The following is a 20,368-nucleotide window of genomic DNA, read 5'->3' as shown; positions in this document are numbered from 1 at the left end:
CCAGCAGCTTTGAGGCACTTGAGTGTGCACTGCTGTGTTGCCTACTTTAAAAAGTCAGCCCTGCTTTGCAAGATGCTTTTAATTTGAAGCTACATGAAAATGCGACTTTGGATTTAAAGGTACTTCCAAAGTATTAACCTACCTTATTTTTACGTATAAGTCACCCAAGGTCTCCCTTGGGTGCCATGAAAAAATATGAAGGGACATTTTGAAAGATGTTTGATTTGCCCTGGTGATGCGAAAAACAACCAATTCTGCTTTTCTCCCTATTGAAGCATTTTAGCCACATAGGTTAACATGGGAATACAGTGCAACCAGTGACAGGAGTGAGCTAAAATAATATTTCAATGACTTAAGAGATTGGTAATGGTAAATCCAACAACTTGGCACTGTTGAAATTATCATAAGTAAAGCAGAAAATAAGTTATTTTCTGTGAAGCAAAAGCCTTCTAGCAGCCTCTACTGATTAGCCAGCCCTTCACAGGCTAAGTCAAACTGCTTTGGTGAGGAGATAAAAGGCCAGAATATGAACAGAGGTTATAGGGGGGGCTCTGTAGAGAAAAGGTCAAGAAGGGGGCTGTGGTAATCAAACTGGGCATCAAAGGGAGCAGCACAGTAAGACATAACAGCCAGGCCAACACCCCTCTTCCCATGCCTCCAGCCAGATGGGAGCCCCAGGAATGGAATTTGCAGGAGGTCTGGAAAGGGAGTGTTAAGGAAAATAAGTCACTTCAGTAGATTGGCTTAGCCAGCTCTTACTTCCAAGTAGAGACATTCTCCATCTTGAATTTTAAAGTACAGTACTTTTTGGGACAAGAATATGCCACACTTTCGAGGAAGCGGTCATGCTTTTGGGTGGCACCCGATACACAGTTGGTCAGCGTGCCCTTTTGCATGTTGCCGCAGATCATTTAAGAAATATGTGAGAGCTGCATAGCAACTCAGATCTGCTGCCTGAAACTACATGGAGTAGGACTGCCCTATTGGAACCCTGGTCTGCACCCCAAAATATAGCACTGTGAAGAACTGGGAACTACAGCTTTGAGGGCTTTACCTTGCTTCAAAACGATTCAGCAGTAGACACGCTGAAAGCAACAGGTTAACAGAGCTCACCTGCACCATCTCCCCCATGAAGTCCCCAGCCTGGAGTGCGTCCAGTGGACTTTTAAGGATTTCGCCAGGTGCATTGTGGGAATTGTAGTCCTAAGCTTCCAAAGGCCATCCCAGAGCTTCTAGACCCTTAGATTTGTGTTTTGGAAACTTTGAAACTTGAAGAGGAACCTCAGGAAGAAGTTACAGAAGATTGAGCTTAAGACTTCCAGGATTTCAACGAGGCCTCATGCTGAGCTAAGCTGCTGTTGTCTATCGAATCCCGGCCTGAAGAGCCTCGCTTGGAGAAGAGAGAAAAACATCTGGGAAGGTTTCTAAGCGCAAACTTAAAATTTTGACCGAGGCCTCTAGCTTAGTGTATCCGACCAGGGCTACATCGCGTCGGCTTCAAACGTTGACCTTGTCCCAGTCAAGTGTGACCAGATGTCCAAGTTTGTGCTATATGTTTTTAAGCACTAGAAATTGTTTATGCTTTAAAACAAATTATATCTATGGTTCCCTAGATTGGATTGCTGTCATTTTGGTGTCATTCTAAACATAAAATATTTCCTATTTCTATAGATTGGTTGTGTTTTTTATAGTGTGTTGTGTCTTACGTCTTTAATGTATTGATTTTTTAAATGCCCCCAAACCTGTTTCCTAAGGTAAGCCTGCCTGCTTGTTGCCAGCTACCAAGGATTCAGCAAAAGAATAATTTAATGAGACCTGGTCTGGACCTTATATTGCGTTGGTGGCCTTATTGCTAGTGGTAGGTGCATACTTATTCCTACTAATAATCCACCTTCCAACATTTGGTGTTCAGTAGTGAGGATACGTACTCAGGTTTAAAATTACACCATACAGTAAATTAAGATAAGATCTTTAAAAATACGATAAATTCACTTAGGATAAAACTTTTGATTATTGACATTTGGCCTAAACTGATTTGTTTAACCCCTCTTTCTGATTTTTCCAAAATGTGTTCTATTGTGACCCAAAACTCAGGATATCATGGTGCAAGATCTGGCCAAACTAAAAAAAAAAGTAAGGCAGAGTTGATCATGTTCCTCAAGGCCTGGGGACAGGCAGCTTCAGGGAGGGAAATGGAGGGCAACCCCCTCCAACCACCTTGGGGAGGTGGATGATAACACCTCATCCATTTCTTCTGGTACCAGGTTCGTACTTCCTGCTAATAGGGGGGTGGAGAGGCTCCTCCACAGAGGACCAAGATAGGACCAACAGAAGTGGGAGGAGGCGAAAGTTAAAAGAAATGGTGGGAGCGACAATGAAGAAGATGCTGAGATGCCCAGGTGTGGTGGTTTTAATCCCAGGCTTCCCAAGGGAATAGTGCCCATGTACACTGAGGGGGATGACATTGACAAAAGGCTGCCTGCATTTGAAAGTTCCCTTGAGTTGAGAGGGGTCCACTTTAGGTATTGGGGTTCACTCCTGTCAGAACTGATCCAAATAGCTGGGAGAGATCGGCCCCTTACCCTACATGGGGATGAGGCAAAATACTACTCCCACATGAGGCAATGTTTAGTTAAGAAACATGGTCTGACCCCAGAGCAGTACAGGATGAACCTCAGGGACACCTAGAAAGATAACACACAGTCCTGGGTGGACTTTGTAGACATCTCAGTGAAGGCGTTAGAGGGCTGGATTAGTGGCAACCAAGTGAGTATTTAGGAGGGGCTATACAATTTGTTGCTGAAAGAGCACATAGTGACTCATTGTGTACAAGAGACGTTACGCCAGTACCTAGTGGACTCCAAGCTGACTAGCCCCAGAGAGCTGGGGGAGCAAGCTGATGAGTGGTTGAGAACCCATGTTTCCAATCAACACCAGTGGAGTGATCAGAAGAAGAGAGGACAGGTCCCTCCTAGGCAAAGAAGGTCAACAACAGAAATAGTCCTCACGAGACCCACATAAACCTGTGCAGTTGGAAGGACCCAGAGCCAATCCACTTTCAAGAGGAAGGGCTTTCAGAGGAAGCCCTTTGACCCTGTAAAGGCAGGAAAGTTCTCTGACTTTATGAAGGCATGTCAGTGTTTTGACTGTTATCATTCAACACACAAGAGAGGCGATGCTGTCTACACAAAGAAGCCACGCACTGGTGGGCAGTCCCAGGGCATTGCAGGCATCAAGGTGGGGGTGGAGATTGTCTCCGAGATGGGGAAGGGGTGGATAGAGGCAACCTTAGTGTTCTTGGGTAGGATGGAAATTGCAACCCTGGCCACCTTGCCTCCTTGTGTGGAGAGGTATAGGCAGAGGCCTAAAATCAATGAAACCGAGTTTCCCCAGGGCAGCTCATGCCTGGTGTGTATCATGGGGGGAGGTAACCTATGCAGAGCCAAACTCCATCCCATCGCAATGGTGAGGTTGGAATGGGGAGGTGTTGATGGCCCAAACAAGGTTGTTGTGTCTCCTGCACTCCCAGTAGACTGCCTCCTGGGAAATGATCTTGTAGCGTCTGACTGGTCAGTGTTGGAGAGAATGGTATTTGCTAGGATACTGGCTCTCCCTGAGTGGGTATGTGGTCTGACCAGATCACAGACTGCACAAAAGTGAAATACTGGACAGGTGGACCTTGGAACAAGGGGCGAGGAATCCAATAACAAGGAAAAGGGCACTGGGTCTGGCGAGCCAGCCCAAAGAACTCCAGAGGTACAGGATGAATCTAACCTTGAGGGGGAGGACCTGACCTCTGCAGTAGGGATTCCAACCGTGCAAGATCTATCTGACTTGGCAGAGTTGCACCGAGATGGTGGACCCTCCAGAGAGCAGTTGTGTCACAGACAGGGACAGTGTCCCACTCTTCAATGCCTGAGGCATACTGCTTACAGTCAAGAGAAGGGTGATGTCAGTGACTACCATAAAGTCTATGGGAGGAGGAAGTTCTCTTCACTAAGGCTAGAGACCTCAAAGAAGGGTCTATCAGGATGTTGGAGTTCCCCCAGAAGTACAGATAATCCCTCCTGACTTTAAGCCACAACATCCCCTTTGCAGGTCATTTGAGGCAGAGTGAGACATGGAAAAGTTTGGCTAAGCAGTTCTATTGTCTCAATACGACTGTCAAAGTGAAGGAGTTGTGCAGCTACTGTGCAACCTGTCAGGCCAGTGGCAAGACAGGGGGCAAGCCAATTACTCTCTTTGAAAGGGTAGGGTTGGACACTGTTGGTCCCCCAGAACCACCAACAGCATCAGGGAACAAGTATATCTTGGTGGTAGTGCCATAAGGTACCCCAAAGCAATACCACTCAGAACAGCCACTGCTCCCTTGGTGGCTAGGGCCCTACTTGGTGTGTTCACCAGAGTGGGTTTCCCAAAGGAAGCTGTTTCAGATAGGGGCACACATTTTATGTTCAGCTATCTGAAGGCGATGTGGAAAGAATGTGCTGTTACTTACCTATAAGTTCACCACCCCATATCATACACAGACTAATGGTCTGGTGGAAAGGTTCAATAAGACCCTGAAGGGCATGATCAATGGTTTGTCTGACAAACTAGGGAGGCGATGGGATTTTCTCCTCCAATGCCTACTGTTTGCCTAGAGGGAGTTCCCAGAAAAAGTTGGATTTTGCCCCTTTGAGTTGTTGCTTAGGCACCCTGTAAGAGGGGTCATTGTGCCTGGTGAGAAAGTCTTGAGAAAAGCCTCTTCAGGAAGCCAAGGACAATGTGCAGGATTATATGCTAGGCCTGAGATCTCGCATGGCAGTGTACATGTACAAGGCAAGCAGAACACGGGAGGCCAGCCAGTAGCTCATGAAACACAGATATAACCAAAAGGCTACCATGTCTGAGTACACTCCAGGACGATTGGCGTCGGTGATGGAGTCTGTGGCTCCTAGGGCCCTCCAGGACAAGTTGTCTGGACCCTAATCAATCCTAGAGACGAACAGTGAGGTTACCTACCTGATAAACCTGAAGACCCCAGGAACCCTCACCAGGCCCTGCAAGTCAATTGGTTAAAACCCCACCAAGACAGGGCAGACAAGACCATGTTGATTCTCAAAGATGGGGGAGTAGAGTAGGAGACTGTGCCAGTACCAGACCTCCTCTCCAACAATGTTCAAGATGGGTCAGTGGAGTGAGTTGTACTCTCCCCCAAATTGACAGACCAACAGCCCAGAGACTGCAAGCAGGTGCTGCAACAGTTTGCTGGTAAGTTCTCTTTGACCTCTGGTGTCCCCAGCTGGTGAATACATGACATTGACACTGGATGTACAGATTGTCTGACCAGGTCAGATCCAGCATCAAGGCTGAAGTAGGGCAGAAGCTGTACTTTGGGAGGGGCGGTGTAATTGAGCCCTCTGACAGTCCATGGACCATACTCTAACCTAATCCCCAGGGGGAAAAGAAGGCATTGAGGTTCTGTGGGGTTACAGGACTAAATGCAGTCACAAATATTGATGCTCACCCTATACCTAGAGTGGATGAGCACATTGATAGGTTAGGAGCTGCTAAGTACCTGAGCACATTTGATTTGACCTCGGGCTACTGGCAGATTTCCCTAAGTGAAAGCAGCAAAGGAGAGATCAACATTCTCCAAACCAGAGAGACATTAACAATTCAAAGTAATGCCCTTTGGCTTAAAAAATGCCACAGCCAACCTTCCAAAGTTCAGTGAACAGGGTCATGTCTGGGTGGAAGCAGTTCAGTTCAGCTTATCTGGACGGTATAGCTGTATACAGTTCCAGCTGGGAGGACCTCATAAGACACCTGAAGGTAGTGGTTCAGGCCCTGCAGCGGGTAGGCCTGATTATGAAGGCAAGTAAGTGACAAATAAGGCAGAATTCTGTTGTGTACCTGGGCCACCCTGTAGATGGAGGCTATGTACAACCTCTCCAGGCCAAAAGCCAACCCATTTTGGTTTGGACATCTCCTACAACCAAGACACATGTCAGGGTCTCCCTTGGTCTGACTGGGTATTGTAGATGATTTGTTCAGAACTATGGGACCATTGTGGCTCCCCTGACAGAACTAAAAAGAGGGCAAAGAAAGTCATGTAGACCCCAAAGTGTCAAAAGGCCTTTGACACTCTGAAAGAGGCTATTTGTTCAGCACAAGTGTTACTGGCCCCTGACTACACAAATGAATTTGTGGTTCAGACAGATGCTTCAGAACAAGGGATTGGGGCAGTGTCGGCACAAGCAAATGAGGAGGGCCTTAATCAGTCAGGTTCTTTCATTAGTGGGCAACTTCCTACCAGTGAACAAAGGTTGAGTGCAGTTGAGAGGAAAGCCTTTGCTGTGGTTTGGTCCCTAAAAAAGCGGAGAGCATACCAGTTTCGTACTCCCTTCCGTGTTCCAACTGACCATAGACCTCTCAGATGGCTCATGCAGGTAAGGGGGAGAATCCAAAGCTATTGAGATGATGGACTTCAAAAGAGAACACAATACTGGGACTGCCCATGCCAATGCAGATGGCTTTCCAGGATTTTCTTGAGAGGTCGCTCTATCACGTAGAACAAAGTAACTAAAAATGTAATTAACTAATTGAAATAACCCTGTTCAATGTAAGAGATGAGGATGACTTGCTGTTTGTTTCTATAAGCAATCACTTTGTGTCTCTAAAAAAGCAAAAAAAGTAGTATTTGAAATAAATATACGTGTATTTAAAATCGATAAACTGACTTTTAAAAGTTCTTTTCATGTTTCTATGTTGGTCCTGAATAATGTTCACATAGTTGAAAATCAGCCCAATTTTTTTAACGTAGGCCAATAAATTACCTATAATATTCAATGCTGCTTTGCAGCAAGACAAAGCATTTGCTAGACAGGATTGTGTGACAGAAGCAATAACTATTTGCATTCATTCAAGGGAGTAGTACATAGGTTTGTGAACTTTGGTCTTGTCAAAGTAATTTTACTGCACACTGGCTGGACTAATGAGTCCCCAAACCACTTTTACTACTTGTTACCCAGTGTTTGAATTCATGATAGTTGTAAGGCTACACATGAGCTGCCCGTTAAACCACCTGTAAAGCCAGGGTGAACTACAATATACATCAACAATGTTCAAACAAGTTTAAACAGAAGGCTTTTGAGGGTTTATCCCAGTCCATAGTGAAACAAAAGTGACAGTAACAGACCTACAGTAATCTATTTTTTAGAGTTCATGTTGGATCTCTGAGAAGTGCTAAAGTACTATTAACTATTTGTATTTCTATAGTTTACTTTGCTCATCCAGTATTTTTTAGCCAGATCCAGGGGCAGAGCCAGCACAGGACGAGGAAACCGCTCCAACACGCGGCTCGGGTTTAATTCACCCTGGCACCCTGATGACGAATGTTTTCTCTTTAATGAAGGAATGAAACATATATGAAATCAAGTGCTGAAAATTACATACACTTTTTTGAATACTACACAATTGGTGTAAGTATAATTCTTGTTGTCTTGTATGTCCCGACGAATGCTCTATAGACCCGGCTGGGCCAGAAGGAGCAGAAGCAAGTCGACCATTTTTTAAGAGATATAAGGTGATCCAGTAACTTGATTGACCACTATATCCATTTCTTTTTTAACAACACTACCTCTCCTTTTTACATTAAAGTTTTCCACTGGAGAAGCATTGTTTTTTAAATAGAATCTTCTCTCTCTTCTTCTTTTTTCACCTTCACCTCTGGGGGTGTCTCACATTCTCTCGACACTGCTACTCAGACCAGAGGTTGCCTCAGGATGAGGCTGGCATATAGCACGATAATTGGACACCCGATGACTATGCCATAACGCTGAACGTGGGGCGGATAACAGATATATACCGCATTCAACATCATAGCGTTTATGAGGGTGTTCCATTATAACCAATGGTTATGAAGCTACAAGTGTCCATTCTCCTTTTTGATTAGCTCACTACTGTATCGGGGAACTGAATGGATCTCTGTTCCTCCTCCCTACTGATTGATTACGTTATTGAACTACAATATACATCAACAATGTTCAAACAAGTTTAAACAGAAGGGTTTTTAGGGTTTATCCCAGTCAATAGTTAATCAAAAGTGACCGTAACAGACCTACAGTAATCTATTTTTTAGAGTTCATGTTGGATCTCTGAGAAGTGCTAAAGTACTATTAACTATTTGTATTTTTATAGTTTACTTTGCTCACCCAGTATTTTTTAGCCTCAACGCCACAGGATAAGTACTCAACTCGAACTGCAGTAAATACTTAGGCTCTGCATATGTCCCCAAACTATGGAAGCAAACCTTAGTCCTGGCCCTCTTAAAAAATTATCCTGCCAATCCATTGAACCCTGCCAATTACAGGACTAAGTAGCTCCTTCACTTGGCATCTAACAAAGAAAGTAGTCATCAAGCAGCTTATATACTACTTTGAAGGTTAATAATTCTCTAGATTCATCTTAATTTGAATTTTCTGCAAACTGCAGCAAAGATTCTGGAGACTACTTCCCTTCTCACAATGGATCGGAATGATTCTGAGCCTCAAACTCTTTAATATCAACTGGAGTCCCTTGGCTAACAGACAGATTCTGGGGATTCAAAATATTTTTTTATGCTGATAGACAAACTATTATATCCATTCTAGACAATCCTTTCACCACCAAAGCCAACTTTCAATCTCATAGCAATATAGCATCATAAAACTAAATGGGGACAAGAAATAGGTTCTACGGTTTGATAATAAATCCTTGAACTAGTCTTCAACTTGGTGGATGGCACTAGGGGATACCCAGTTTTCCCGTCCCATCCACTGTAGACCTTTGTGTCCTACTCGACTTTATTCTCTCCAAAACCAATAATATAAACAAAGCAAACACAAGCTGCTTTTCTATCCATAGAATATCGCGGAACGCCCCCCTCCCCCCAAAAAACAAATCAGTCATCAGTAGACTTCTCTTATCTAGATTTTTACATTACTCTTTCCTCTAGTATTACCGACACCCCACAACAAACTGCTGCTGATTCAAAACTCAACAGCCAGGCTGACTGTACTTGCCAGTCAAATCTGACACCTAACCATAAGTCATGAACCTGCACTGACTCATCATTAAAAAAGGCATCCTTTTTAAAATCCTATGTCTATCACATAAAGCAATTACCCTACTGGTCCTGCCCACCTTTGCACTACACTAAACACCTTCTTAAAAGGAGCTTCAGTTTAGCAAGCCTCTGGCTGGCAGCAGTCCCTCCGATTCAAAGCAACAAATTCCACAGTTGCAATATCACCTACCTTGTGTCTAATAGTTGTAACCTCTTAACCTTTTGTCTTTATTTAGTCACACTTCAGGAACTTTAAAAAAACATGTCAAAACAAGGCTGTTTTTTGTTGATCTATTTTTCTAGATTATTTTTCCTATGCAGTTCATCTAAGGCACCCTTTTTACTGTAGTTGCTTGCACCTCATACAATACATACATAATCATTTCAGTCCTACTTTAAACAGGGTTGCATCCTGGGAATTTTGCTTGCACAGGTATCGATGACGCACTCTTCTTGCACTTAGGACACTCCTGCTTGTTCGTGCTCCTAGACCTATTAGCTGTCTTTCATGTGGTCAACCACATCTCTTATCAATATGCTCAGTACTCTTCAAAACTTTTGATGTTAAGTCATCACTTAAAACTCAATCTCCCAAAGACTGAGTTTCTACTAATCTTACTCAAACGCATAGCTTACTTATGCATGCTTGAAAGTACTCCTGTACTCTTCTCAATTGAAACCCAGCTGTAATAGACAATGTGAAATCCCTGTGTATAGCCCCCAACAATACACAAACTACAAAAACAAGAAAAGCGCAACGCCTTCTTCTTGGGCCTCTTACAGACAAAAAATAACAGTATATGAAACAATCATTCTTGGGCAGTGCGACAAGAATGTGAAATTTGCTGCCTTCAGAACCCTGCACCACCCCATGCCTTGTAACTTTTAAAAAAAGTACTCAACATCCCCATAGACATTTTGACAATATCCGAGAGACAACTCATGACTGTTTTCACCTAGCTTCTTACGGACAAACTCTCTGGCCTTCTTTTGCTTGTTATATTGGCTGTTACTCTGGAGTACTTTCATTTTCTGACTTTTCAAACCACACTTATTTTGTTCTTATCCTGGATAGTTCTCGTAGACTCGCGTATGATATGATATCGCATTCACTCCTTTGAGCCCAACATTTATGTTTGTACACAAGATCTTTTATACAGCACTATAATGCACTTGTGCCACATTTGTGCCTTAGAAAACTGTACAAAACAAATGTCCTCTTTCACCCTGTTTACATTATATTGCATATCCCCAATCAAAAAAATAATGATAACTTTGTTTTAAACAAGAAAGTGGAATATGAGACTCTACAGAGGGGATGAACAGCTCTTGATAATAATAACAATTGTTTATAATGCCGTTATCCTTCTCTTTTTTATCAAAATTAATTGGTAAGGTAACGTAACAGAAGCATTTCAAAAACAGTTTTTAAAGTTTCAACATAGATTTCGAAAAAGTCCTATTGCAACAATATTATTCAACCTTTGCCTATTCCATTTGTGTTTCCTTTCTCAGGGAGTGGTCTATCTGGCAGCGCCAGATGGGCCATGTTTCAGGGTGTGGTGGTCCCATTTTGGTTATGTGGTAAGCCACTTTTTTGGGCATGTGTGGGCTGATTGGTTGAACTTCTCTTTGTAGCTACAGTGCAGCACTAGCACAGTGACTATAGGTAGTGAAAGGCATGGATCAGAGAAGGTAAGATGGATGGAGTATTGGAGCTGCATCATGGTATGGGCAAAAGCTGGGGGAAGAAAAAACATCATCAGGTTTGAATGGTGAGATATCTCCAATTGAGCCAGTCTTGTAGATTTGTAACGTTTGTAAATATCTTACAATAACAGTCTCTAGGGAGGTTGGCAGAAGAGGCCTGAACCTCCCGCCACGTGTCCAGCTTTCTTAGTTTAGAATAGTTGCTTTCACTCACACAGCCTTTTTAGAACGTATATGATCACCATCAGCTGGACACATGGGAAATAGAGATTCATGTGTTGGGGTGTGATCTGTGGAGTGGCAAGGTGAAGTTCACTGGAGACGAAGAGTGTGTTTGGACTTGTTCCTTCCTCATTTCAGTTGTTGCCTGCCCCAAGTGTTACAGCATAACAGCGCAAAACTGTCAGACGATTATTATAAACATTACAAAACATGTCTCAATGAAACCAAAAGAGACTGGTATGGTGGTACAAGAAAGATACGCGACTACAATCTCTGTACAAATCTTTTATTTCATAACCGCTCTACTGCATCTTCATTAGATCCACCTCACCCCATGGTTCAGCTTCTAGTGCTCCTTCCCATGAACATTGTACTTTACCACATTTGAAAAACTGTTGGTTTTAAAGTAAGTGTTTAATTGATATTTATCTGCAGTGGAGTGTAACATAAATGTAATTAATGACAATGCAATATCTAGTTATGAGTGGAGCATGGCACCACAATAGTGTCCTTAAAGCTCGTGAGCACATGCTATGACTCACTCAGTACTGGGAAGCCTTTGGGTAGCTATGCGCTCTATAAATCTGTATGATAGTAGTAGCAGTAGTTATGCATAAGGCAAAATATTTCAGATTGTTTCAGGCTTTGTTACATTACAGAGAGATGTTTTCTTTTAGCACCCTGGTGCTTACATTCTAGGCGAATAATACTGAAAAAAAAATTGGAAGAACAAAATGCAAGGGAAGAACCAGGAAGATTAAATAAACCGGATGGGAAATAAAACTTGAGATCTGTGAAAACTTGATTTTTTAATGATATTGCGAGTGGTACAGCAGACCGCTTTCTTAAAGCGTGCATAGCTTCAAATGTAGGATATGAAAAGTTTTTAAAAGAAAAAGTAGTAAGATAATAAGTATAACAATAATTGCAAGTCTTTTTAGTCTCTTGTTCTTCTTTCATTGGTTTAAATAGGCTTTCTGAAACATGTGATAATAGATTTTGTTTTGCAATGTATTTTAGTAACTAACAGTGGTTCACTCAAAATCTTTCTGAAAGCTCATAAGTTTGAGGATAGATGAGTCTATCTCTGTGAAAACTAATTGCATTAACGAATTCAGTCATTTAGAATACTGAGCGAATTACTTTTACTGGAAATCTTCAAAAACAAGACATTCAATGCTTCAAAAATAAGTGTAGCTGCGCAGTGCCAGTGAGTAGTAATTTTGTAAATCTACAATCAGGAAAACAACTCAAAAGTAAGCATTATGATTTTTTATGCTAATTTCAAGTATTGCAATAATTAAAACAAAATTGTCCATGTCTAGTCAGGGGCACTGGATTGTTACAGACACTCCAAAGTTATCTATTCTCTAATGTTTCCCCTTCTGGTGTGACATAAATGAGGCTCTTCCTCAGGACAAAAGAAGATACTGTAGAAAAATGGGTCACTTTATTTGTGTGATTAATAAAAACCAATACAAAAGGGCAATCCGTATAGAAGAATTTGTTAAAATAGAATAATATATATACAATTCTTAAAAACCACCATTTGGTGTTTTTGTTTCATAAAATGCAGTTAGTATAAGTGCTCTTAATGCGCCAAAGCTAAGTTTCAGTGGGGGCCAGACTGTGCGGAACCCTCAGCCAGATGGTTCCTAGGTGGTGCCACGGTCGGCCTGTCCATAAGAGCTTGGCAGGCGTGATAAATGAACTTAGCAAAATTGGCCATATGCTTCACTGTGTCCAGCAAATATAACTGTTGAACGGCCTCATTTGCCGTCCGCGTACCTAGTTAAAGGAGAATGGGCCTTAGGTAAGAACGGCGGGCCGGCAACAGGGCAGGGCAGCTTAGCAAGATGAGAGCCAGCGATTCCCGCTTGTAATAGCAGAGGCGACACTCCGTGATGGCTGGCTTTACTTTCACAAAGGGATACACAGATATTTTAGGGGGAGCGAGTGTAGTCTGGCTGCTAGTATACTATGTAGGGCTTGCCTCCCCAACGGCTGTGTGAGATGTGGTTTAAGGCCATGTGATATATGAGGGGAGCTTTGGGTCTCATGAAAGCCTCTAGCTGACAGAACTTTGATGTCCAGTATACGAGAGCATGATCTTACTTGTTTTTTTTAAATGTTTTAATTGTGGTGTACTTGATTATGTTGGGATCCCAATTCTCTATGGCTAATATCAGCAGTTCTTTGGCTGAGACAAGGCCAGTTGACCACGGGTTGCCAGGTTGCTGGAAAATTTTGTTGATAATGCTCTTCATTGAGTTCTCTGGGGCCACGGTTGTTAGGTAAAAGTATTTTGCCAAGCTCGCCAAATCTTCCAGGGATTGTCGGTTAAGGTTAAATTCCAGGCGATCTAAAGTATTCCTAGTGCATGCTGGAAGATTAAATAATTTTTTATAAGCTGCACAGTGGATCTTTTCAAGGTCCTGCGCAAAGTTGCCTGGAAAGGCCTTTATTGCATAATTAAGGGAAGGTAATAATTTTGCCCTCAAGACTCGTTGAATGGCCGTAGTTGTTGGGCTTTCTAAAACGGCATTAAGTTTAGAGATGCCAAAGGTGACAATTTTTCCTTTCTGCTGGAGCTTGTGGCGGTGGACCTGTGAGCGGCCAGTTTCACAGAAACAAATTACAAGATAGTTGTATGTTTGTGTACTGTGCAGTGTTAATGGGCCAAACTCCATTTCATCAATTTCTTTTTCGGGTGGTGTCCAAAGATTACTATCTTGGATTTTGTTGGATTTGCAACCAGCTTGTTTTTATCTTTATAATGTAAGAGTGCTGCTAAAGCTTCTTGGTGGCCGACTTTGGTGTGGTCCAAACGCACCAAATCGTCTGCATATTGCATCAACTGGATCTTGATTCTCGCAATCCTTGGAGTCGCTAAAGTGGCTCCGTGCAGAGCGCTACCCAAGTCCGCTGTATAGAAGTTGAAGAGCAGCGGAGCAAGGACCCAGCCCTGCTTTAGCCCGTGGTCTGTGATGATTTTTGCAGCAGCAGATTCACACGAGAGTTTAACTCTTACCCAAGTTTGTGAGTACAGTGATCGGATGCCCTGTAGCAGTTTTCGGCAGATGTTCCAGCTGGCCAGTTTCTTCCATAAGATGTTACAGTCTACCCCATCAAATGCTGATGTGTAATCAATGAAGCAAGCAAAAAGCAGCTGATTGCCATGAACCATTGTTTGGTGTACTAAGTATGAGAGGGCAATGATGTTATCTAAGGTGGAAGCTCCTGCTCAGAACCCGGTCTGATAGAAAGGGAGCAGATCTTCCTTGCTAACCTAAAATGTTAGTTTGTTCAGGAGAGTACTTGCATAAGCCTTGCCCTCAATATCCAATAAGGCCATCATACAATAGTTCCTGGGGTCAGTGCTTGGCCCTTTTTTGTAAATTGGATGTAGTAATGATCCTCTCCAGGAATCTGGGACATCCTCTAAGAGCTTACACTCTGCATACAACTGTGCAAAACTTTCAGCCCAAAACTTAATGTCCTCCCTGAAAAGGGAACCGGGCAAACCATTTGGACCAGGGGCTCCGTTAAGGTTTTTTTTATACTTTCTGTTATATTTATCTTCGAGTCGTCGGTGGAGGGGGTTTTTACATGGGGTACCCAAGTGCTTGCGTCGAGTGGGTTCTCTCTATTGGTGGTCCCATGGATTGCTTTGTTTAAATATTGCCAGAATTCTTGAGATTTTCTGGGTGCAAGCACCTCGAAGATCTTCAGCCATTTTGCCTCTGAGTTTGTGTTTAACCTGCCAGACCAATGTTGTGTGGCTCTTAGCCTCTAGTTTTAATTCTGCAGATTCGGATCTAGTTGCTCGCAAGGTCCTGCGTTTGAAATTCAGCTGTCTGGAGGATTTCTTAATTGCTGGTTTATGTCCCAATTTATATGCAGAGTTAACTTGAATTCTATCGATGTTGCTATTGACGTTGCTCCCCCGAAGCGGAGATGCTAATTCGTAGGCGAGTGAGCCCCATTCTCCTATGCAACCCTTGTCGTTAAGGCCTGTCTGCCAGCCTTTACATGTTGCTTTCCATGAGGCAAACTTATGACTCGGAAGGGGCCCCCATTTTATTCTTCTAAGGAGACTATATAGCTCTTCTCCCTTTGTAGCTCCAATGCAACGAAGAGTGTGACTTTTTCCCAGTAATGGACAACTCTAAGGTTAGAGCAGCATGGTCACTTTCGTTCCGAGGTTGGACAGCATAGCTTAGCATATGTTTTTGTAGATTCTCACCTAATAGAATATAATCTATTGTGGTCTGATTGTTATAAGTAGGTGCTATTAATGCTGTTGGGTTGACTTTCATGATTAAAGAATGTGACGTTACCAGGTTATATGCTCGTATTAGGGCGTTGAATCTTCCGGTGCTCCCATTGGGGTGGTTTTCAAGTGCGTTTAGCCCTATGTTGTGCGTGTTAAAGTCACCAAGAATGAAGGAATCCATGCCTGTGTGCTGCAATAGCAGAGATTCAATCTCATTTAACAGCCAAGTAAGTTTATCTTTCAAACCCGCCCGTGGTGGTTGAAGTAGACATTGATTAAAAGTATAGGTGTTGGGCCGTCTGTCATGTTCAAGCCTTTAAAAGTGCTAAACAGAAGCATGTCTGATGAATTCTTTATTACAGAGAAGTGAACTTTCAGTGTGTGCTTGATGTTTATTGAAATGCCACCTGACTGTCTCCCGAAAATGTTGGTTTTAATTGCGGGTTTGAAATATTCAGCGTAGCCCCCTACAGGTGTGTGGAATTTATTAAAACATTTACTTGTCCATGGGGCAGGTTGCTTCATAAATCTACTTGTCCTGTAACAAAATCCACTTGTCTCTGTGGTGCCATGGTGGGCGGCGACAAATTATGGCAGCAATCTCTTTATAGAAGAGCTCTTACATAGCCTCTCTGATTATGCCAGGGATCATACCATAGTAGTGTTTGAATACTAGCAATCCCTTTATATTGCTACGTTTCCGCAGATCTACATACTGGGACTAAAGGTAGTGGTAAACAATAGTTCCAGGGTTGGAATGTCCCTTTGAGTCTGTGCAAACCTACTAACCTGCATGTTTTAAGGGTTTTCAACAACTCTTCTCTAATCTTTTCCAATACTGAAAAATGTTGGAAATTTATTCCTGACTATGGCAGATATAAACCTTCTTCCAGAGTAGGGAAAAAAGTGGTTGGAGGGAAAATAAACTTGCAAACACTCAGGTGTTCGCATGAGCAAATTTACACATGCATATTTGCTCATGTTAAAATGCAGTTCACAAATATTTTCTAGGAGTACTATTTCTTGCCCTACTGCTGTAAATTCTTGTGAATTCACGAAAGCCATATAGCTGCCCTTAATGCAAGGACATATACCAAGGGTGCACTTTTGAGACTTTCTTTAATAATTGGGCCCCTAATTTGGACTGGCGTTAACCATGACCTTTTGCGTTTATTAAAATTCTCGCTCTGGATCGGCTGATTTCACAGTGAGTGACAGCATTCTGCTCTTTCACAAGGAGCATATCAGCACACAAAGTAGTTTTGTTCAGTGACAGTAACTAATGTGGCAGTGTGTGCTTTTTTGAGACCAAAAACAATGTTTGCTTTTGCCAATGTTTGTTATATTTGTGAGGGTCCGGCAGCTCTCACATCAATAAGGTTTTACAAAAAGCACGCCAAAACAAGTCACGCATTGCCAAAACTAAAATGTCGACTGCCATTTCAGACCTAATGGCTTTGCCAGTGCTTGTTTATTTTTCCCCAAAAAATCTTATTGAAAATGGTTATACTGATTTTCTAATATGAATATTTTGCGGAAATAATAGCATGCATCAACACATTTTACAAAATGATGCTGAAAAGAAATGGTAACTGAAACTTTACAGTAGTTCAGCAAAAACATTTTTTTCCTACTTCCATTTTTTAGGAACATTTTATATTGAAAGTAAAGAATCATTAATTTTGCTTTCAAGCTTCTGCAAATATTTTCATCTAATCAGAGAGCATTCTGAGGGCATATTGCATAGCCTCATATTGCCAAACTTCGAAATCGTGTGTACACATTTTTATACTGGAATCACTGTCAGTAGTGCAGTCAGAACTTAAATTTACTTACAACGCTCACCTTACTAATAAAGGCTTTCAATTAATGAACCATAAATACAAGTTTGAACCGAATTAACATATGCACACAAATATTAACTTAACTGCAGGCAGTGCTCTTCCCTGATCCTTTATGTGGTACTGCAAACTGGCAGCCAAAGGGTTTGTGTTGCAAGCGGTTGGGCCTGCTTGTCCCAAGGACAAAATGCACATTAACCACTTGGCTGCTAGGCGTTCTCCCCCCCCTGTGCTGGAAATTGCCATTTTAGTGGCACCATGACGAGCTCAGCTCGTCATCAGCATTCAACACCCGTGGGTGATGACGAGCTGAGCTCGTCATCAGCATCGAAGGGGTTAAAACGTGTTGCCCTCGACCTCAAACAATATGTCAAGGGCGTCGGGCTCCAGTGTTTCTTGGAGTTGCTCTTCGATCTGTGGGCCCTAAATGTCAGTCAACTGGTCACGGGAGGTGTTATGAGTGGAGTTTTAATTGAGGGCCCGCTTAAATTGCCTAGAGATCTCTGAGTAGATGTTTCAGAGATGAATGTACCGCAAATTTGTGTGCCTCTGTTTTGATCAGCAGTGATTGTTTTTTGTATGAGGCCACAGCCATATATATTTTCCATGCTATAATCTTTTGTTTTCATGTTTTTCTGGTACAAGCCAATGCTTAATGGTCCCTTCAGGATTTCTTTTGTCTTTTTTTGTTTTGTTTAACTTTCTCGGTTTTTTCTTGTTTTTCCCAGATAAAGGTAGGGGTGCTAGGTCATCTAATTTTCCAGGGCCAGTATCAGTAGTGAGGCATGTTTGTGGTTTGAACTGCAAGTTTGGTGTCAAAGCCAGGCTGGTGACACTCAATGGGCCTTTGAGGTTGTTACTATAATTCCTGAAGGTTTCCTGCATTTTTTCTGAACTGTCTTGGTTATCCTGTGGCCATTGCTGTGGGTCCAGCCTGGACTGCAAATCTCTTGTTCCTATTTTGGTCGATTGATCTCCCATAGGCCCTTGTAGGACATTCGTAACTTTTGTTGTATTATTTTCTTTATGGCTAGTCTCCGTATTTGGACTCTGAGATGGGTAATAGGGGGGGACGTGATATATTACTCGTCCACCTGGTGGCCCCACTCTTGAGGTCTGTATCTAGGGTGCTCATCATTTCTGGGAGTTTTTCCAAGGTCCGCAGTACTGGGGAGCACCGCAGGCGTTGTGTATTGCCTGTAAATCTGTGTTTGCCTGGGCTGTGCGTACCAGAGAGTTTAAATGTTCCAGTTTCGAATCCACTCCAGGAATCAGGATGGCGACTAATTGTAGTATATTTACTTGAGTATCTAATTTATCTGCGTGCATTATGGCTGCATTTGCCATCGAGATCAAAGCTTCATTAATCAGTGCAAGATGGGTTTCTATTTTTTGTGGCTCCGAACCAATTTCCATTCTCGTTTTGGGCGAGGCGGGCCGCCATGGATCATTTACGCCGGATCGGCTTAGGTCTGGATCTCGGTCAGACCTCTCTTTTAATAGGAAGTCCTCTTCCCAAGCTCGGTGGGCTTAAAAGGAGAAGCCAGGGGGTCCAGCTGGGGTTTCAGAGATGGACAATTATCCATAGTGACCGTGATGTATCGAGCTGAAGAAGGAAGTTCCTTGCCTGTCTCACTCTCCTCTTCCATGAGGCCACTATCTAAATCTGTGGACCCCGATATGCGGATTCTTGAGTTGTTGGGGTGAGGCCAGCTGAGATCAATTGCATTTTCTTTTGCTTGTGCTTGTGCGCTGTTGCCCATAACTATGATAATTTCTGGTGAAAGCGGAGCGATCAGTTTGATTCAAAGTATTATATTTTTCAGCACATACTAGTGTATTAGCAATGATTTTGTTGATTTTGGTGCTAATTGCAACAGGTTTCAGCTGTTTTTTCCACGATTACTGGAGTTGCCTAATATAGGCAATTGTCGGAAATAGTTTCTGATGTCGTTGTTGCCTTTAGGGCTGTTGCTCATGTTAATTCCATTACTATTGCTGTTGTTGTTGTCAGTTGCGGCGTTCTTACGCAGATTTTGGGGTAATTGTGTATATTTGTGTTTTTCCTTAATGTCAAAGGAGAGTTTGATTGCTCCACTCCCAGTTGCTGCCCATCATGTGAGGTCAACCCGTTTCTTACACTGGCTTTGCCAGGGGGATTTAACATCTTGGACTTTTGGCATCTCGCAGATTTGTGAGGGTGGTAATTGGCCTGGGGCTGGGTTGAACCTGCATTCCTTGTCCGCATGGTTGATCCCTGGTCCTGATCCTGCTCCTTCGTCCTTGATCAATGGCGCAATTCCTGATGGACTTAAGAGGGCGCTGAGGCGGGAGGCAGGTGGTGGGTGGCGAGGGGGCAGGAGACGGAAAGCAGGAGGGGAGCGGCAGCGGGTTCTGCATTCATATGAGAAGTACACCATATTTAGTATATCTAATGTGTAGGTTAATCTGCACACTACTATTCACTACTATTTGAGGAAACATCCAAAACGATCATCTATGCATATTAACTTCATCTTATATTTACAAATCATTTCAGACTTTCACTGATAGACCGAAGTCAAAAACTGAATTACTCTGGAAATAAAACTTAAATATTTTGGCCTATTATTACATAGAACAAGATTTGGTTTAAATTTCATAAACCCGCTCACGCTGCAAATGCAACCCGAACAATTTTTGCATATAATAGGTAGATGAGTCACCGGTATCACCTAATAAATGAATTCTAAATCACATAAAACTTGCTGCTCAGTCATGACAGTTACCAATTTGAACCATATTTTCTTTATATGCCTGTACATCTTCAATATTTAGCAAAAGGTTTGAAATCAAATATATAATAATTTTAAAACAAATGTTACTTTTTTACTCATGAATATATTTTCAGGTAGCCTTCATATAATTGGCGTTGTTACTCCTTTAATGTTCCCATAACAGATCTTTTATTGTTGGTTGCTTTTCAGAAATTTACAAATAATTGGAAAATTGCTGTGACATTTCTTTTCAAGCATAGTGGTATGGAGTTTGTTATAATGTTAATAAAAGAGAACTTACATGGTCTCCTGTAACTTCTTTTCTTAATGATACTTACAGAAACAATAATATACACAACTATTTTCAGAAGCGGTATCCTTGACTCCCGTTTCTTTTATTAATTACATATTAATTTTTAGGCATTCAAATATAAATTTAATGAAAGCATTTTCTCAAGGAATCAAAGAATCA

General features: G+C 42.3%; 1 protein-coding gene across 1 annotated transcript in view; it reads right to left on the bottom strand.

The window, feature by feature from the left end:
- The window catches only part of PKD1L1 (polycystin 1 like 1, transient receptor potential channel interacting), a 1,739,639-nt gene that overhangs the window by 816,438 nt on the left and 902,833 nt on the right, over positions 1-20,368 (bottom strand). The window lies entirely within an intron of this gene.

Source organism: Lissotriton vulgaris, chromosome 4_1 (genome assembly GCF_964263255.1).
Source record: "Lissotriton vulgaris chromosome 4_1, aLisVul1.2, whole genome shotgun sequence".
Taxonomy (NCBI): domain Eukaryota; kingdom Metazoa; phylum Chordata; class Amphibia; order Caudata; family Salamandridae; genus Lissotriton; species Lissotriton vulgaris.
This window is presented reverse-complemented; position numbering and strand designations above follow the sequence as displayed.